Below are 7,628 nucleotides of genomic sequence, written 5' to 3'. Positions count from 1 at the left end.
TATTTGAGCATAAGCTTTCGTGAGCTGTAAGTCTCTAAGGTGCCACAAATACCCCTTTTCTTTTTTCGAATACAGACTAACACGGCTGCTACTCTGAAACTACTTTGCTATTGTTTATTTGCATGGTCTCTGTCTGGTTCTGTGATTGTTTCTATCTGTTGTATAATTAATTTTGCTGGGTGTAAACTAATTAAGGTGGCGGGATATAATTGGTTAAATAATCATGTTACAATATGTTAGGATCGGTTAGTTAAATTTCAGGAAAATGATTGGTTAAGGTATAGCTAAGCAGAACTCAAGTTTTACTATCTAGTCTGCAGTCAATCAGGAAGTAAGGCAGAGGATAGGAACAGGGAATGGGGGTGGGGAAATTGGAATCATGTTTGGCTAAGGGCAGGAATGGGAACAGGGACACAGGTGTAAGGCTCTGTGGTATCAGAGCTGGGAAGGGGGACACTAAGGAAGGAAACTGGAATCATGCTTGCTGGAAGTTCACCCCAATAAACATTGAATTGTTTGCACCTTCAAACTTCGGGTATTGTTGCTCTCTGTTCATGCGAGAAGGACCAGGGAAGTAAGTGGGTGAAGGAATAAGCCCCCTAACAGCAGGTTTATCACACCCTGCTTCCTCCCTGCCTCTCCCTTCCACCCCCTCCCCCCAGCAGCTCCCTTAAAACCCCCTACTCTAGCAGCCATTAGCAGGACACTGGGTGGCGGATTCAGACTGACAAGCTCCTAAGCACCCTGTGGACCAGCATTTGAGATCTATGGTTCCTCACACAGAGGCAAGGGAGGGATCGGACACTGATCTGTGGGCCAGATTTTTCAAAGGGATTTAGCCTTTAAATATCTGGTGCTGTGAGCTCCCTTGTCAGAACAAAAAGCTCAATACCCTGTGTAATCCCGAAACTCAACCGAGGAATCATCCCTTTTCCAGCAAAAGTGAAAGAATTAAGACCTTGAAGTGATTGTTCCCTTAGACAGTGTTTATGCCAAAGCTAATATTGGCAGATTGCGTTATAAAGTTTAATTGTTGGGCTAACCATTGTCAGTTAGGCTACAAATTTCACTTTCTTTATGATTAAACTGCTGTTGTGTGAATCAATGTTTTCTGAGGGCTCCAGGGCAGGTGCTGCTTCTTAGAGCTAGGAGAAAAATATTTTCTCTGCCAAATTAATTTTAAAAATTAAAAAATTGAAGGAAATTTTTAAAAGTGCTGTCTTGTTGGACAATTTTAGTGGAATTTTTCCTTCGTTGAAAAAAAATAAACCCAAACAACAAAACATTTCAGTTCTTTGGTTATTATATTCCCCTCACCCACACTTTTCGCTCTGCCTTTTCTCTCTCTTCCATTGGAAAATAGAGGTGGGGGGGGGAGAAAGAAAACTGAGCAAACCCACCCCAAATTCCAAGTTTGTTTCACTTTTTTCAGAAGCCAAGACTCACAAAAGCATTTTTTGATTTAAAAACTTTAACAATTTGTTATTCAGTTTAATCAAAAAACTGAAAAATTTCAAAGGGATGAAAGATTTCCCACCACATTTTCCACTTCCCTTGAAAAGCCAGATTTCAATTAAAAAAATCTAACCTGCACGACTGCTTCTGAAGGCTCACATGTGGGATACCTATTTTGCTTCAGGTCTTTACCAAAATGGTTCATTGTGACCAGATGCTTAATATTAACAACAAGGGGAAAGGATCTCAGACCAAAATAGGGAAAGAACAGATTAAAGAATATTTAGGTAAGTTAAATACATCTAAGTTTGTGGGTCCTGAAGAATTTTCACCATAGAAACCAGCTGAAGCAATCTTGGAACCATTAGCAAGTATCTTCAAGAACGTATGGAGGATTGGAGACTGGAGGACAGAGGACTGGAGAAAGGCGCTATGTTTGCCTATCTGAAAAAAGGTAGATCAAGGGAATTAGAGACCAGCCTGCCTAATTTCAATACCCAGAAAGATACTGGAACAAATTATTACATGCTCAATTTGTTCAATCCTAGAAGATAATAGGGTTATGAGAAACAGCCAACGTGGGTTTGTCATGAACAGATCATGCCAAATCAATCTGATTTCCTTCTTTGATGGCATAACCAGCCCAGTGGATGGCAGAAAGCAGTAGGTGTGTTATATCTAGACTTTATTAAGGCTTTTGACACAGTTCCACATGACAGTCTCATAAGCAAAGGAGATATGGTCTACATGAAATTACTATAAGGTGGGTTCTCAAAGAGAAGTTATCAATGGTTTGCTGTCAAATGAGAGGACCTATTGTGTGGGGTCCCATAGGGCTCTGTCCTAGGTCTCATACTCTTCCATATTTTCATTAACGACTTGGATAATGGAGAGGGACCATGGAGTTGAGAGTATGCTTCTAAGATGTGCAGATGACACCAACCTGGGAGGGGTGGCCAGCACTTGAGAGGACAGGATTAGAATTCAAAATGACCTTTACAAATTGGAGAATTGGTCTGAAATCAACACGATGAAATTCAGTAAAGGCAAATGCCAAGCATTATATTCTGGAAGGAAACATCAAATGCACAAACATAAACTGAGGAATAACTGGCTGGGCAGCAGAACTTCAGAAAAGGATCTGGAATTTAGAGTGGATCATAAATGGTATATGAGTCAACACTGTGATGCTGTTGCGAAAAAGGCAAATGCCATGCGTGGATGTACTAATGGGAGCGCTGGGTGTAAGATACAGTAGGTAATTGTTGCACTCTATATGGCACTGGGGAGGCCTCAGCTGGAGGACTTGTATCCAGTTCTGGGCACCACACTTTAAGAAAGATGTGAACAAATTGGAGAGAGTCCAGACAAGAGCAGCACAAACGATGAGAGGTTTAGCAAATAAGACCTATGAGGAAAGGTTGAAAAACTGGCCATGTTTCGTCCACAGAAGAGAAGGCTGAGCGGGGACCTGATGGTCTGCAAATATGCAAAAGGCTGCTGCAGAGAGGACAGTGGTCAATTGTTCCCCAGGTCCAGCAAGGGTAGGACAAAAAGTGATGGGCTCAGTGTGCAACACGCGAGATTGAGGTTAGACATTAGGAGAAACTTTCTAACTCTAAGGACAGTTAAGTATCAAACTGGTTACCTAGGGAAGTTGTGGAATCCCCGTTATTGGAGGTTTTTAAGACCAGGTTGGACAAACACCTGCCAGGGATGTTCGCGGTCTACTTGGTCCTGTCTCAGTGCAGGGGGAAAGACTAGATGACATCTCAAGATCCCTTCCAGCCTGACATCACTATGATCCTCTAGTCACACCTCCAGCAAGACTAATTTAGTCTTATATCGATTTAGTTTAAATAGATCCCTTACCAAATTAAGTTACAACGATATAAAACACCTGGACCAAGTCCTGTAATCGATGTAAGCTACGTGTAAACCAATGTAAGTGTCTACAAATGGGTACACTTTTGTAAGCAGGGTCTGAATGAATGCTTCCCTGACAGCTAGCTGGGCGGGGAAGAGACTTTGCGTGTGTTTATGTAAATAGAGTTTGATCCTGCTCTAATTACATATTCAGCAGATTCAAACTTGTCGGTGTTATACAAGCATTGGTGTCGTCTTTATCATGGAGTTGTTAAATAGGCTGGCAGTTGTAATTTAATGTGTGGTTTCACTTTCAAATACTTGTTTGACTTCTGAACTCAATACAGTAAAACATAATCCTTGGGTGTGGGGGGACAAAGAGGGAATGCAAGGCCTCGCACCTAATTAGTAGAGCCCTGCAGGCTGGCTTCACTAATTAGGTGCCTCCTGACCTGGACCCTGGAGCAGAGGTGGAGGAAGAAGTGATGGGAGAAATAGGGAGTAGGTGGGGGTCAGTGGGCTGAGGGGGGTTGGGGAGTTCGTGGTTAGGTTGGATGAGTAGACTGCGGTGGGTGGGAGGGAGCAGGCTTTGCAGGGGGTGCCAAGATTTCTGGTGAGTTGCTGGCATTTTGGGGTATGGGGGGGATGTGGCTACATGGGAGTGATCTTATGGATAAAGTACAGCAGGCCAAGGGTAAAAGAAATCTGGGATTTTATGTTGATTGGTGTCACTTTAAGAAGCTGCTTTCATGCTATTTACTCTGTCTTAGATACTGATCCTGCAACCAGTGCTGCATGCGGAGGGCTCTCATGCAAAGGTCTCTGCAGGATTGGGGCGTCAGTGAATTAATACTGGAGCAAAAGCATGTGGCTAGGCCAGGCTCATGACATTGGCACAGTTGCATTTCAAACAAAGTTTACATAGGAGGCTTAAGGGAAGAAAGAAAAGGGTTCTTTTAACAACGGAATTCTTTTGGAGTGTTGTAGATAGCTGACAACTGTGATCCTAATGATTTTTTTAAAAAAAATATCCTGGGTTACTAATGAATACACGGTAAATTGTTAAAATTGGAAGAACTTTACCATGGGTGCTGTTTATTCGTTTGGCCTTTCAGTTAGCGTTGGATTCCAAACAAGTGATTCCCCTTAAGTTTTAGAATTTGTTTGGGGAGAGGTATTGGAAACCGTGAAGGCCAGATCTTTTCTATAAGCCAGAGGTGAAAGTAACTCCGGACACTGACTGGTATGGGGCCCGGGCCGGCTCTGGCCCCGGGAAGGGGCGGGGCCTCGGGCAGAAGGGGTGGGGTTGGGGGGGGTCAGCATCTCCCAGCCAGTCCTTCCAGGCCCCTAGGCCCACGCCTCCTGGGACTCCAGTGGTGATTTAAAGGGCCCAGGGCTCCGGACGCAGCATCCGGAGCCCCCGGGCCCTTTTAAATCCAGCCTCGGGGCAGCTGCTCCCTTTGCAAATCCCCCCCCCCCCCGGTCGGTGGCTGAGGGGGGACAAAAGGGGCAGGGACATTAAAGCACTGCTGGGTCTTTTCCTGCTGCAGTGCTTTAATGTGGGCCGCATATGGCAGGAGCGGGTTCTTACCGGTACGCCGTACCAGCCTGTACCGGCTCACTTTCACCCCTGGTTCCAGCTCTGCAGAGGGCTCCCATTCACACACACACTCTCTCTCTCTCTCTGAAACTAGCCTGTTTCTACAGGGCTCTGTTGTATTTGCGCAGCGTGGGTCCTAAACACTCATTTAAAATACCCATCACCAGCCACTTGATGTTTTACTTCCCTTCATATTTTGTGTTGTCACTTGTTTGGTTGTGGTTTGGTTTGCTGTCTGTGTCACTTGATTACTTATTTTTATTGTTCTCTGTGTGCAGTATTAATCAAATTAAGAGCTGACATCCCAGAGAAATTGTGTAAGCCTGAATGAATGCCTTTTACTCTCCTTTCCAGTATCAGAAAATATTAATGATATTTGCGATGAGAGCATGACTATTTCTAGTTGACTCATAGACCTGTTTAGTGTTGACCATCTGCCCATCTGCACGGCCAGCTGGGGTCCCTTGGAGGGCTCAGTGCAACTCAGTGTCCGGATGCCCAGCTCCGCGCTGCCCTGATCCCTAAGGAACGGGAAGGAGACAGGATCAGTTTGGGTGCCCCTCACTCCCGACCCACAGCCCCCTGCTAGCCCAGCCCTGGGCTCCCCCATACACACACAGCCCCGCTGCTGGGGCTGCGGGTCGGGAGTGGGGGGCACCAGGGAGCGGGCAGTGGGGTGCAGGTCAGTGATATTCATACCCCAGCACTTCCAGTCTCTCCTGGTCTCTCAGCAAAACCGGGCCCTGGCTCTGCTGGGCTGCAGCATGAATGAAAATTCCCCCCTCCCCGTCTCCTATTAATTAGTTTCAAGAAAAGGAGTACTTGTGGCACCTTAGAGACTAACGAATTTATTAGAGCAAAAGCTTACGAAAGCTTATGCTCTAATAAAATTGTTAGTCTCTAAGGTGCCTCAAGTACTCCTTCTCATTTTACGGATACAGACTAACACGGCTGCTACTCTGAAACCTGTCATTAGTTTCAGTTTGCTTTCTTTCCCTGGAACTGAGGATAACCCGCCCCTCACCACATACACACACTCCCCCACTCCCCCCCACTGGCAGAGCTGGGGGGCAGGGCTGGGCTAGCAGGGGGCTGCGGGTTGGGAGTGAGGGGCAGTGGCAGAGCTGGGGGGCAGGGCTGGGCTAGCAGGGGGGCTGTGGGTTGGGAGTGAGGGGCAGTGGCAGAGCTGGGGGGCTGGGCTGGGCTAGCAGGGGCTGCGAGGCGGGAGTGAGGGGCACATACATCTTGCAAAAACTATGGTAGTAGATGATTCCCTCTTTAAAATATCAGTGGACTAAGGCTCAAATCAGGGAGTCAAATCCTCAAAGATAACAAGTGCTGTCTTGGTCGATGCCAGGGATGCAATCGATAGCCCCCAGAGCGAGACTAATGTACCCCGAGAGCCTGAAGTAAAGAACCATCTTCTACAGCAGGGAGCTGAAGTTAACTCCTCTTCTCTTGAAAGAGACAAGGTCGGGGAGGGGATATCTTTTATTGGACCAACTTCTGTGGGTGAGAGAGACAAGCAATTTCGAGCCACACAGAGCTCTGCTGCAGGGCTGAAGATGGTAACCGGAGAGTCTGGACTTATTGCAAAGCTGGCTGAGCCCCCCTGTTGTGCAGGGTGTTTCCTTTGATCACGGGCGGTGGGGATCACGGGCCGAGGCAGGGTTAAGGATGGTCCAAGGTGGCTCGGGACAGTGGGTGGCTCAGGCTGGTCCCAGGGTTGGGACCATCTGGTGGCCCGGGGCGGGTTGGCCAGGACTCCTCCGGCCATGAGGGTGGGGCCTCTGGGCTCTGGCAGGTGAGAGGTGGCTTGGGTGGGAGGAGCAGGGCTGGAGAGACTAGCCTCCTTGAAAGGCGGGGAGTTTTCAAACACCGCCCATGCCTCTGGTGGTGACGAAGGGATCAGAGATGGGTCGATCGCTTTGTGAAGAGCGTTCACCCACTGGTGTGCCGGTGTTTTAGCATTTTTGTCCTCTGTGCGTTCATTCGACAGCGCGGTGATTGTCTGGGGGTTGGGGCATTTCGCGCCCTGGGCAGGGCCGGTGCAGGGATGTTTCCCGCCCTCGAGAAAACTTCCACCTTGCACCCGCCCCCACCCCCGAGCCCTGCGGCAGCTCCCCTCTCTCCCTCCCTGAGGTGCCCCCCCTGCAGCAGCTCCCCGCCGCTGGCCCCCCACTCCTCTCCCTCCACCCGGGAAGCCATGCAGCAACTCCCCGCCGCCCCCTCCCTCCCTCCGGGGAGCCGTGCGGCAGCTCCCAGCCTGAGCTCACCTCTGCTCCGCCTACTCCCCGAGCACGCCGCTGCTGCTCTACTTCTCCTGCCTCCCAGGCTTGCGGTGCCAATCAGCTGTTTGGAGCCGCTAGCCTGGGAGGGAGAGCGGCAGCGTGGGGCGGTGCTCAGGGGAGGAGGCGGAGCAGAGGTGAGCTGTGGCGGGGAGCAGTTCCCCTGTGCGGCGCTACTCCCCCTCCACCCCCCGTTACTTGCTGCAGGCGGCCCTCCCCGCGCCCCCCTGCCCCAGCTCACCTCCGCTCCACCGCCTCCCCGGAGCGCGCTTTTGGCCGCCCCCAACCACTTGGTGCCCTAGGCAACCGCCTAGTTCGCGTAGTGGTTGCCCCGGCCCTGGCCCTGGGCAAGTTTTGTGGTAGACAGGCGTGGGACCCTTGGATCTCGAAAGGTGTGTTGTAGTATGTGTGGGTGAGGT

This window comes from Lepidochelys kempii, chromosome 14, assembly GCF_965140265.1.
Source record: "Lepidochelys kempii isolate rLepKem1 chromosome 14, rLepKem1.hap2, whole genome shotgun sequence".
Classification (NCBI taxonomy): domain Eukaryota; kingdom Metazoa; phylum Chordata; order Testudines; family Cheloniidae; genus Lepidochelys; species Lepidochelys kempii.
Note: the sequence above shows the minus strand (reverse complement) of the source record.